The following is a 13,461-nucleotide window of genomic DNA, read 5'->3' as shown; positions in this document are numbered from 1 at the left end:
TTTTTTTCTTTTTTCTTTCTTTTTTTTTTTTTTAGGGCCACATCTGCAGCATGTGGAAGTTCCCAGGCTAGAGGTTAAATCTCAGAGCTACAACCGCCTACACCACAGCCACAGCAATGCATCTGTGACCTACACCACAGTTCAGGGCAATGCTGGATCCTTAACCCACTGAGCGAGGCCAGGGATCAAACCCAAATCCTCTTGGTTCCTAGTCGGGTTTGTTAACCACTGAACCATGAAGGGAACTCCTGGACTCATCCTTTTTATTCTTCCAGTTATCTATTATGACAAAACCTAATGTCTATATGGCCTCAAACTTTAAGCAAACCATTCCCACATAAATCTGCCTTCTTTACCTACTAGGTTAACATGCAAATATCAGATAAGATTAAATACTTTATTCAAGATATCACTTTCTTGTTTTAGGCTTCACCCTTTGACTTTATTCTTAATGTCACGTGAATGCTATTTTATTTTTTGGAAGATGGTCAAGGTCTGCTGACCATCCTAACATACATCAACAGCAGACTCCCTGGAGCTAATTCTAAGTACAGCTCCGAGGAGTGAGGAAAAAAAAAAAAAAAAAGATTCATGTGTTGGTATGTCAAAGTTCTAGGCAACCAAAGGAAAGACCTAGAAACATTACTTTATCTGTAATAATGAAAACTTGAGGTCTTTGAGACACAGGAGGTGGTTAAAAGGGCCTTCAAATTGCAGGCTTGGAGATTTCCTCCAAATGCCTCCTCCACAGCTGTCCTCCTAATGCACCTTTCAGAGGCTCAGCTGTGTTCCATAATGGTTTTTAAAAGGTTATACTCCCATGGAAAGATTTTACCCCTTTTCTTTAAGCAACTTTTGCTGAAAGCCAAACAAAGCAGGCCTTTGAAGTGGGGGAAAATCAAACACCTAAGACATAAAGAGAAAGATTTCAAATCTGGAAGATTAAAACTAACTTTTGGACTGCATTTTTGGGGACCATCAGTGTCCATTTAATTCTGATGGCAGTTTGATGGCACTTGGAGGTGGTTACTGAAAATAGGACACTTGCAAATAAGATGCACCTCATTATTCACCAAAATGCTAACTTGGAGCCCTAATAGTTGCTTCCAGTTTCAGTAAAACTGATCTCCCTCCCTCTCTCTCTCTCCTTTTTTGCCTCACACACGGCATATCGAAGTTCCTGCACCGCAGTTGTGGCAACATCAGATCCTTAATGCACTGTGCCACAGAGGAACTTCCTAAACTTTAAACAGTGATTCTCAAAGTATAGTCCCTAGCCTAGAAGCAAAAGCATCACCTGGGAGGCATTAGAAATGTTCATTCTCAGGACCTACCCCAAACCCACTGAATCAAAAGCTCTAAGGGTGGGTCCTGAAATCAGTTTTATTGAACCTCCCCATGAAATCTTGATGCATGAGGCAGTTTAAGAATATTCTCTTGGAGAATATTCCCGGGAGAAATGTCATCAGAGGTCACAGCCATCCTACTCTCCCTATGAGTATTTCTATTTCCCCTAAGTATAGTACGTCTCTAGGTAATTAAACAATGTTGATATAAAACTGCAAAGGACTGGCAGAACTTTCTAAAGTACCAGGAACTGGGAGTGAGGTCAAAGCTTGCTATTTGGCAAATCATCCTGGACCTATCCCACCCAGGGACTTTGATCTCTGTATTGATGACAGGTTTGGCTATGAGAATTCCCCTGGTTCTGTTCCTCCAGTTTTCAAACCTGCTTCTTGGCCTCATCCTCATTTGGTGAGCTGCCTGAATTCCCTTCTCCCACTGGTTTTCCTCAGCTACCCACGTGCTTGCTTCCTTCATTTTGCCATCACTCCTTCTAGCTGATCTCACAATGGAAGCAAACCCTGAATCAGTGGCAGGTCTAAGAGGCCAACATTTCCCAGGAGGGATAATTAACACTGTTCTGTCTACTCCCAATCCATTTGTATTTAAGTTTAAAATCTACCTCCCAGTAGATTTTATCTAATACAATCACAATTTCTGTAACACCATTTGTAGCAACATGGATGGACCTAGACATTATCATACTAAATGAAGTCAGAGAAAGACAGTAACATATGAGATCACTAATAGGAGGAATCTAGTTAAAAAATTACACCAAAGAACTTATTTACAAAACAGAAACAGACTCAAAGATCTTGAAACTAAACTTATGTCACCAAATGGGAAACTTTGGTGGAGGGGGGGATTAGGAGGTTGGGATTCACATATACACACTATTTTATATGTAAAAATAGATTAAGTAACAAGGACCTACTGTACAGCACAGGGAATTCTACTCAATATTTTGTAATAACCTATATGAGAAAAAGAATAGATATGTGTATAACTGATTCACTTTGCCGTACACCTGAAACTAACATAATATTTTAAGTCAACTATATGCCAATAAAATTAAAAACAAAAAAAAATTGCCACTTCTGGAGTGAAGAAACAGACTGAGGGAAACTAAAAGAAAAAAAAATCCTGAGGTGATGCAATTCTCAAATACTTGATGTGAAAAGCAAACTTATTATTAGTTGCCTGCGAAGTTCTTGTTGCCCATTCCTCCTCATACTGTCTCATATGTGTTAGTCTCCTGTTTTGTCCATAAGGTGTGTTCTGTAACTTCTGGTTTGTAGGGACAGATATTTGGGCCTTGAAAGTTATAGGTGTTGCTGAGTTTGCTTAGTTCTAATTATAAATGAAACAAAGCCAATGCTTTTGTTTCAGATATAGATCATGGAATAAAGGTAAAACAGTTAATCACTTGGCATTACTTTCTTCTTTTTTTATGTGCACTTTAAAAATACCCTTGGGAAATGACATTGAAGTGAAAGAAGGAGGGTGGGATGGGGTTATCCTGGCATGCTTTACAGGTCAAATGTAAAACAAAGGAGGATAGTGGAGCATATAAAAAAGAATATTATATCTTTTCTGCTTTAATCAACATGTAAGACAAAAATTAATGTTTTAAAGTTTAGGGAGTCTCTGTTGTGACTCAGTGGGTTAGGAACTTGACTAGTATCCATGACGATGCAGGTTTGATCCCTGGCCTTGCTCAGTAGGTTAAGGATCCGCCATTGCCTTGAACTGTGGTGTTGGTTGCAGACACGTCTTGGATCTGGCGTGGCTGTGGCTGTGGTGTAGGCTGACATGCAGCTGCGATTCAACCCTTAGCCCCCAAACCTCCATATGCCGCAGGTATGGCCCAAAAAAGCAAAAGAAAAAAAGTTTAAAATAAGAGTGCACCAACTGATGTCAAATTCGAGAATCAGAGTGGTGAGAATGATTCTAGTATGAAATCTGCATGAATGACATAGAGTCAGCGCAAATATCTTCTTGGATCCTACTCTAAAAACCATTCTCATCTCTCTCTTCCAGTCAGCATCTGCATATCAAAGGAGCATATGAATAAAATTGTTTTGTTCTCACTCAAAAAATAAGATAAGGATGCAAAAGAAGGAACATGGTCGGCTCTCTTTAATGCTCCTCAGGCAGCAGCCAGGGAAATGGGCTTAGAGCTACGACAGGAAGGATTTGCAGCAGGACTCTCTCAGGAAGGAGGCTGTGTTTTGCCGGAACAAGTTACAATGACTTAGAGAATGGTCGTCTCTGCTCCCTCTGCTGAGGCTCCCTGATTCCAGCACTGACTGTCATCTTCTTCTGGATTCAGGTCTTTCCTCTGCAGTTACTTGCAAGATAAGGATCTCATGCCCTATCACCAACCTGAATTCAAATCCTGGATCCATTCGTTTTGACCAGTATGATTTGAGAACCTGTATCTGAGACTGTCGTTTTATTTGATACCCGAGAGCAATTTGATATGACCAAGCTTCTCAACAGGATCAATTACACACTGGTGGAACCCAGTCCTAAATGAAATGTGAGACCCCACTGTTCCAAAATTATTGAAAATTTCAAGACAGCAACAGCAGAGCATTAAAGCAAGCACAGGACCCTGCAAAACTCAGTGCAGAGCCCTGGGGGATGTGTAGATTATATGCTTATGCAGCCTGCTGTGTGCTTCAGTACCTGCTACATTATCAAGCTCTAAGAACCTGGTGGGTGTTGCTCAATAGAACCCAGACTAAGCAAACTGTGTTACCGTCTGCCAAGACCTGACACACCTCCTCCTTCTCTGCACAGAACTGCTGTGAAGGGGGTTAAGGGATGATTTGCAGCATACATTCTTTTACAGATATATTCCATTAGATTTATTTCAGCTTAATTTTTCCAAATAGTACTTTCCAAGTTTATTATTAAGATTAATGAAAATAACAAATGTAGACTACAGAGCCCATTGTGGAAACAAAGCAGCATTCCCCCAAATATGCTCCTGGAATCACCTGCATGCAAATCACAAGATTTCTTCTTACAACACAGATCCACAGATCCCATAGGAGAGCTTATGAATCAAAAGTTCTGTGGTCAGAACACAGAAACATGCATTTTTTACCAAATATCTCAAGAGATTCTTAAGCCACCAAAGCATTAAATGATTACAGTAGACACATTACCCATCAACCCTCTTCTGTTTCTAAGGATGGTGTGTAATGTGTGCTTAATGGAAGCCTAGACATTACCAAAATATGTGAATCTTAATAGTGACAAACTCTTTCAGTAACAATTATTACAACAACAAATATAACAGGGTAAACTATGGTTCATTGGGCATTTTCTGTGAGTCAAGTGTTATAACTGGCATTTCATTTAATCTCATAATGGCTTGTGAGGTAGGTATTGTGGTCCCATTTCATAGGAAAGGAAGCTAAGACTCAGCCATTAGGGGACGTGCAGCTGGCAAGTGACAGTGCCATGATCAAGACCTGGCTTTCTGTGGGCCCAGAGTCCACAGTGTTTTGACACTAGGCTACTTTTCTGTGCAGGAAAAAAATCATGAATGTGAGTCAATTGTCCTTAAAAGTTTATTTTTATTTATTTATTTTTTTCCCATTCTCGTCAGGGAATGCAAAAGTTCCCAGGCCAGGGACTGAACTCAAGCCACAGCAGTGTCAACAATGGATCCTTAACTACTAAGCCACCAACAAACTCCCATGCCGTGGCCTTCTTAATAGTAAATGTAGAATTTGGAGAAAGAAATGTCTGGGGGACTAAAGTGATGAAGAAGATCTTGTGCACAGCATGAGAGACTCCAGGAAGAGTGATTAAACTGCATTGTTTTCTCAGTCTGAAGCTAATCCTGGAGTGCCTAGTGAGAGATTTGTTACTACTTTTGGGGGGGGGGGTTAATAAATCTTGCTAAAAATACTCCAAAGATGACAAATGCAAGAGACAAAGGCACACACACAAGAAGTGTGAATGGGAGTATAAGAAATAAAGCTAGAGGAGGGAGCTAAGAAATTAGACACCAAGGGAAGTTTGTTCGTATTACATCAATGTCTCTTTTTACTGAACGAGCCATGCAGAGTGGTGATGGAACTCATTTTCAATCTTTCCTTTTCACGTATGTGGAGCACAAAGCAAAAATAGATTATGTACAGCTTGGTCTTCTGTTCATTTTAGCTTCTATTCCTTATTCTTCCTCATGTGCCAAGCGAAGAGTCAGAAATATGGAAATTCTACATAAATGAAATGGACCAAACTGTAAAGTTTTACACTTACTATTGCTTAACAGATTTGAATTAGGAAGAGTTGGCAAATCTGACTATTCTTTTTTTTTTCTTTTTAGGGCCATACCTGTGGCATATGGAAGTTTCTGGCTAGGGGTCAAATGGGAGCTGCAGTTCTTGGCCTATACCATAGTAATGCCAGATCCAAGCCATGTCTGTGACCTATACTACAGCTCATGGCAAAGCCGGATCCGTAACGTGCTGAGCAAGGCCAGGGATTGAACTCAAGTCATTAGGGATACTAGTTAGGTTCAGCTGAGCCACAATGGGAACTTCCAGTCTGTCTATTCTTATGCGTTGTAACTATTATGCCTCCCAAAATTGGTCAGACATTAGCAAAGAGATACAGTACATAGTGAGGTTTAAAAATATAAACACATGTTTAATATAAATACATGTTCTTGCTATTTAGAATACATTTGGAGTTCCATCACTGGCCGAAGTAAAATTTACTTTGAACTATTTATTTACTATCTATTTTTACTGAAGTATAGTTGATATACAATATGATATGATTTATAGGTGTGTAGTATAGTAATTCACAGTTTTTAAAGGTTATACTCCATCACAAGTGACTAAACATAATTCTCAGTGCTACACAACTATGTCTATTCATTTATGATGGAGCATAATAATGGGAGAAAAAAGAAGGTATACATGTATGTGTAACTGGGTCACCATGCTGCACAGCAGAGAAAAAAAATTGTATTGGGGAAATAACAATAAAAAAAATTAAAAATACATGAATAAAGAATGAATGGTAGAAAACAGAAAAACAGTATGGAGATTCCTCAGAAAACTAAACATAGAACTACCATTTGATCCAGCAATCCCACTCCTGGGCATCTATCCAGAGAAAACCACGACTCCCAAAGACACGTGTACTTCAATGTTCATTGCAGCAGTCTTTACAATAGCCAAGACATGGAAACAACCTAAATGTCCATAGACAGAGGAGTGGATCAAGAAGATTTGGTACATATACACAATGGAATATTACTCAGCCATTAAAAGGAACAAAATACTGGCATTTTTAGCAACATGGATGGACCTAGAAACTATCATGCTAAGTGAAGTCAGCCACACAATGAGGCACCAACATCAAATGCTTTCACTGACATGTGGAATCTGAAAAAACGACAGACTGAACTTCTTTGCAGAACAGATGCTGACTCACAGACATTGAAAAACTTATGGTCTCTGGAGGAGACAGTTTGGGGGGTGGGGGTGTGTGCCTGGGCTGTGGGATAGAAATCCTGTGAAATCAGATTGTTATGATCATTATACAACTACAGATGTGATAAATTCACTTGAGTAATAAAAAAAAAAGAAAACAGAAAAAACAAAAACAAACAAAAAATAAAGTTTATACTCTATGTATAGTTATTTTAGTATGTTAGCTATATTCCCTGCATTGTATATTGTATCCTTGCAGCTTATTTTACACCTAATAGTTTGTACCTCTTTATCAACTACCCTAATCTTGTCCCTCCTCCCTTCCCTCTCCCCACTGGTAGCCATAAATTTGTTCTCTATACTGTGAGTCTATTCTACATCATTATATTGACTGGATTGTTATATTTTTAGGTTCCACATGTAAGTGATATCATATAGTATTTGTCTTCTCTGAACCTTTCTTAATTGAAGAAACCTTGTGAGTGTTGTTTTCTCTACTGTGTCTTCATTTTAGATTTTTCTCCTTCTGCAACAAGACTGTTAGAAGTGTGATGTGCTGGTAGAGGTTTAACAACCAGCTCTCCAGGGGCAGAAAAATTATCTGTAGCATTTGTTGATTTCCATGTTGTAAAAACTCTCACATGGCTGATTTTAGCTGCTACATGAAGTCAGTTAAAGAGGAGACAGGAAGAGATGTATATAATCAATACTTGCAAACTAGTATAAAGAGAAATCTGCCCACAATGGTTCATAACTATTTTTGAACTAATTGAGATTGCATCTGCACATGGGATTTCCCTTAGATTTAGTTTCCTTTCTTTGATTTCTTTTTATTTTCTCAATATGAAAATACTGGAATATATTGGGTTTATTTATAAACTCTCCTATTGATGAATGTTTGATGTTCCTGTGATTTCACTAATAACAGCAACCATAACATTCACTTTGCACCAAACATGATTCTATTCTGACTGTTTTATTATTTTATTCTCTCTGTAAGAATGTCCATCAATAATGTATGGATCTTACTTGCAGCCACCATCTCTTGTTACTCTTGGTCACTGGACTGCCCTTTCCCTGGCCCTGAGAGCTCATTGTGGTTTCTGTCCCTTCTGGATTTCCTGGTTAGAAGGAATTAGGATCACATCAGGAATATAGCAGCAACAGCTTAGACATATTCCTTATTAAACATCTGTATATACGTAAAGTGCTGATAAATATTATTCTGAGTGGAAATTACATTGGGTTATTAAATTTTGCATTTTGTGTTCCTACACAGAATTATTCAACTCTGCACGGAACTGAAGCCAAATTAAAAAACCCAGACCAGGCAGATTCAATAACGCATACACTCGATAGTATTTTATGTTTCAGGCTTCGGGCAAGACTGAGGATGAATTCTAATTCAGGCTGAAATAATATTCAACGTGTCACCTCACACCAAGCAAAGAGCTACACTGTTCACACGAGTGGCTATTCCATCAACATTCACTTTTATAAATGCAGAAGACCATCATCGGCATTTAGATAACGAATATTCACATCTGGAGCGCTCATTGCCATGACGAAGATTGGAGTCCTAATGGAAAATGTCACACTATCAGGTATTTGTTCTGAGTACAAGAATGTGTCTCTAATATCCTGTGTTCTTAGGAGCACGTTTTCTTTAAGACGAAAAATGACAACTCAATGTGATTGTTCTCTCTCCAAAACAGGGAACAAAGTCCACAGAGAGGCATATTCATTTTCTAGCCAATGACTTTTTTTGGTACTTAAATAATCTAAATTCCTTGGGCTTTAGTCGCAGAGAAAATACATTCAGAAATGAAGTAACCATCCCCAGCTAATGAGGGCTGCAGCCCACCCTCACTGCTACATTGAGAGAAGGCCTGTCTTGCTGTCTTTTCTTTGAAGTTCCAGAGAGAGTCACATTAAGGGGCTGAATGCTTCCATCTCGGGTTCCACTTAGGCCACCCTATTAACTTTCTGTTAAAAGCTTTTGCTTTTTTTCCCCCCCATTTGAACATTTTCTTGTAAAACCTCTGGCCGGAAGAAAAATTCCTTTTAGAAAACTTTGACTGATATGTAGAAGCAGGTTTTAAGTTACAAGCCTTTGAAAAGAAGTGTAGGTTTTTTAGCTCTGTAAAGAAATGTTCAGTTCTCTCTTTTATTTGGTATAGTTTTAAGTCAAATACAATTTGATATAAAGATACAAATCCACACTTATTTTACTGATCCCACTTGAGAAGCCGTGGGCCAAACTTTTGAAGTTTAATTTATTACTTTTTTAAAATTGAAACTCCTGATCATTGCAACCCTGAGATGATGCTATTCATGGCTTTATCCCAAATGTGCAGGTACAAAAAATGGCAGAATCATTTTCTTGAATGACTTCCCCAGTTGTCTCCTGTGCCACATTTGTAAGAGATAACTTGGCATCTCACAGTGGACTATTAATGACTTCAATTATGATTGGACAGAACAGCCAGTAAAGGGGTAATTTGAGGATGCATATGAGGACTTTCTGGTCCCAAATACCAAGTGTGTTATTTCTTGCAATTATAGCTTAAGTCCCTTGCAGGTTGAGAATTTCAGGGAGGTTTCTGTGGTCATCTGTGGATGTGCAGGCCCCTGGGAAGGACTTAATATTAATAACTAACACCAAATGAAAGAGAATCCGGTAAGAGTCCTAGATTAGTCCTATTTTGAGGAAGTTTATATAACTGAGGTTAGGTTCATTTAAGTTTTGATGATGAAAGCTTCTCAGTCAAAAGAGGTAATAACGTATGCTTTCAAAAAGGAAGTAGAATATCAAAACAGACTGTTCATAGGGAAACTGAAACATTTGGACAATGTGGATGGGTTGGCTCTCACAACCAGAGAGTTGGGGGAATGGATTTAGAAGTAAGGTGTGGGATTATATAAACCAGTTAAGAAACAGTTTTAAACATGATTCTTAAGGAATAATGGAAGGGTTTATAGAGGAAAATGATGACATATTTGAATTTTAGAAAGTGCATTCCATCTAGGAAAAATCAAGAAATGTGGATCAGAAGGAGAAATCATGGAAAAAAGAAAATCCATCAAGAAAATTGTAAACTGAATGAGGGATGATGAAAGAGTTATAGCAATGTCTGAGGGGAAGGGGTAACATTCATATATTTTGAAAATAAAGAATATGATAGGATCAAGGATGATTGAACATTTTATATGAATAAAAAGAGAAATTGCATGCATAATTGTCTGTTTTTTCTGTTTATTGAGCAGTAACATAAAGAAATGTGGAACACTGTCCTCAACTTGTATGTCATGTTGACTTGTCCTTCGAGTTACTAGATAATAAACACTATTTTTTAAATGTCCGCTCCTAAGATATAAACTTCTATATGTATCTACTAAGTTGCACATGTTGGTAGAGATGATAATCTTTGGCACTAATACTGGATAGATAGAATATAGGTTTTTAGAAAGTATTTATTGAATAGATTGACCAGGAAATTCTCATCATGATCACCATCACAATGGCAATAATATCTTTACAGTTGGCGAAACACATTTCATATACATTAGCTCATGTGATTGTATGTGAGTCAGGCGACTTTATAATTTGGAAAACTTTAGAACAGTTAAATAACTTTCCCAAGGTCATAGGGCCTCTCAATCTAAGGGATGAGATGAGAATCATATTTTTCTGGTTTCCAGCAAACCAACTACCTCATCAAGCAATGTCAAAACTGAGGCTGAGTGTTCAGTGATGGTTCCAGCATGTTCCAGTATCAACTGGACAGAGACAGCCTACCTGGTACCATCATTTGGGAGTATTTCTCACTGAATATTTTTATGCAATATTTTCTATTAATTGCATCTGCTTCATACTTCTCTAGAAATGTTAGCCCCTTTTAGTTACAATACTAACAATTTGCCTTTGTTTTCATTTTTCATTAATTTAGCTTGGATACAATTTTTATTGATTCATGGTTAATTCAGCAGAACTGTTTCCACTGTCTTCATAGATTCTCAGATAGCAGGATCCTAAACTCCACAATTAAATATTGACATTTAAAAAGTTTTGCAAATACATTAATATGAGTAAGAATGGACAGTGGCATAACTGCTTCATCTAAAATGATTTTAAACTGTATAATAATAACGCAACCCAGCATAGAACTTTAAGAAAGGGAGTGGTTGAGGGTAAATAGGTTAGTCAGTAGGTAACAATTAGATTTTAAAAGAGGAGTGAGTTTACCAAGTAGATAAAAAGGGATGGGCACTGCAGGCCAGGGGAGCATGATGACCAAGGTAAGAGAAGAAACATAGTATAGATTCCTCCCCAACCACCAGAAATACATATACCTTTCACTACACATAATATACATAACCTAAAGGAAGAGAAGAAATGCCAGTTAGAAAAATAAGTATATGCAAAGGCATAGATCTAAGTGATATCATACAGTTTTTTTTTTTTTTTTTTTTTGCCATTTCTTGGGCCGCTTCTGCGGCATATGGGAGGTTCCCAGGCTAGGGGTCTAATCGGAGCTGTAGCTGCCAGCCTATGCCAGAGCCACAGCAACGTGGGATCTGAGCCGCGTCTGCAACCTACACCCCAGCTCACGGCAACGTCAGATCGTTAACCCACTGAGCAAGGCCAGGGATCGAACCCGCAACCTCATGGTTCCTAGTCGGATTCGTTAACCACTGCGCCATGACGGGAACTCCCTCATACAGTTTTTGTCTTTCTGAGTCTGGTTCTCATTTCTTCTGTGAAGCTGGTCCCCTTAATCTCCATGGGCATGGATTTGTTCATCTCACAGATGATGTACTGCTGATTTGGGGTTGCTTAGAGAAGAGGAGCTTGAGGAGGGCTGGGGTCTGAAAGGACATTTTCCATGACAGAATGGATCCAAAGCTGCAATTTGAAATTTCAGTAGGATTTGGATGGATGGAGAGGTCCCAGAAGGCTTTTCAAGGGTAGGGAAACTAGGATTCTGAATCAGTTCTATGACCTATGCTGTCAAATGGTGGGCTGTGCCCTTTTTTTTTGCTTAGAACACCTGCCTCTACTCTGTCTCAGTATTAAAAGCCTTGCCAGTATTCATGCACATGGTACCTTTTCCAATCGTTACAGCAACACTATGGTCAAGGTATCTCCTTCCTTAAAGTAGGAATAAGGAAATAAGGCTCTGAAAGCTTAAATGCTTTATCTTCAAAGTCACACAATCAGAAATTGATGAGAATTAAGTCCTAGATGTTTCTGACTTCAAGTTCTGTACATTCCAGTTACATAAAAGGAGAATGAGTCTCCCTCCTTCTCTCCTGATCTCTTTACTTCCTCTCTTCTTTTGGGTTTATTTATATTTTCACAGAACAGAAGCAGCACTGACTAATCAGTTGTATACAGACATAGGTTGTACAAGACAAATCTCAATGAGAGCACATCACATTCACATCTTTCTGAATATAAGAATGTTTTAAATCCCAAATATCTATATGTATTTGGTAGGATGAGCAAGGCATGTTAATTATGATCAGGAGAACAGTGTTGGTTTTTAGCAGGGGGCTTGCTCTTCAGCTTTGCAAAATGCAAAAGTCAATGATTACTCATTTATCCACCTGTCCTACTATGCTGGGGGTTTCTCGAGGGCACAGGCTATGTTACCACCATCACTACACACCTGGCTGCTGGCCCTATTACTGATCCATAGCATGTGATCAGTAAATGTTTAATGAATGAACATAAGAGAATGAATATATAGGATGATGGACCATCTACACTCCTTTAGCTCTCACTGATTATTCTGAAGCAGTTTATGAAACATAGGAAGCATCTAAGCTAAGATTCATTTAAATGGGGTTAGTAGATGCAGACTATTGCCTTTGGAATGGATTAGCAATGAGATCCTGCTGTGTAGCACTGGGAACTATTCTGGTCACTTATGATGGAGCATAACAATGTGAGAAAAAAGAATGTGTACATGTATGTGTACCTGGGTCACCGTGATGTACAGTAGAAAATTGACAGAACACTGTAAACCAGCTATAATGGAAAAAAATAAAAATCATTATATAAAAAAGTAGGAGTTCCTGTTGTGGCGCAGTGGTTAACAAGTCTGACTAGGAACCATGAGGTTTCAGGTTCGATCCCTGGCCTTGCTCAGTGGGTTAACGATCCGGCGTTGCCGTGAGCTGTGGTGTAGGTTGCAGACGCAGCTTGGATCCCATGTTGCTGTGACTCTGGTGTAGGCCAGTGGCTACAGCTCTGATTCAACCCTAGCCTGGGAACCTCCATATGCCACGGGAAGCGGCCCTAGAAACAGGCAAAAAGACAAAAAAATAAAAATAAAAATAAAAATAAAAAACGGAAAAGAATATGAAAAGGAATGCATATATATGGATAACTGAATCACTTTGCTATACAGCACAAATTAACAAAACACTAAACCAACTATACTTCAATTTAAACAAGAAAGAAAAAAAGGAGTTCTCTTGTGGCATAGTGGGTAAAGGATCCAGTGTTGTCACTGCAGCAGCTTGGGTCACTGCTGTGGTGCAGGTTTGATCCCTCACCCTGGAACTGTGGGTATCTCCAAAAATAAATAGATAAATAAAAGTTAAAAATTAAAATAATAAAGTGGAATGCTTACTGCTAAATAAA

General features: G+C 38.6%; 1 long non-coding RNA gene across 2 annotated transcripts in view; it reads right to left on the bottom strand.

Annotated features, from left to right (window-relative positions):
- LOC110256565 overlaps window positions 1-13,461 on the bottom strand; it is a 392,119-nt gene that overhangs the window by 38,297 nt on the left and 340,361 nt on the right. The gene's annotated exons all lie outside the window — the stretch shown is intronic.

Source organism: Sus scrofa, chromosome 13 (assembly GCF_000003025.6).
Source record: "Sus scrofa isolate TJ Tabasco breed Duroc chromosome 13, Sscrofa11.1, whole genome shotgun sequence".
NCBI lineage: Eukaryota > Metazoa > Chordata > Mammalia > Artiodactyla > Suidae > Sus > Sus scrofa.
This window is presented reverse-complemented; position numbering and strand designations above follow the sequence as displayed.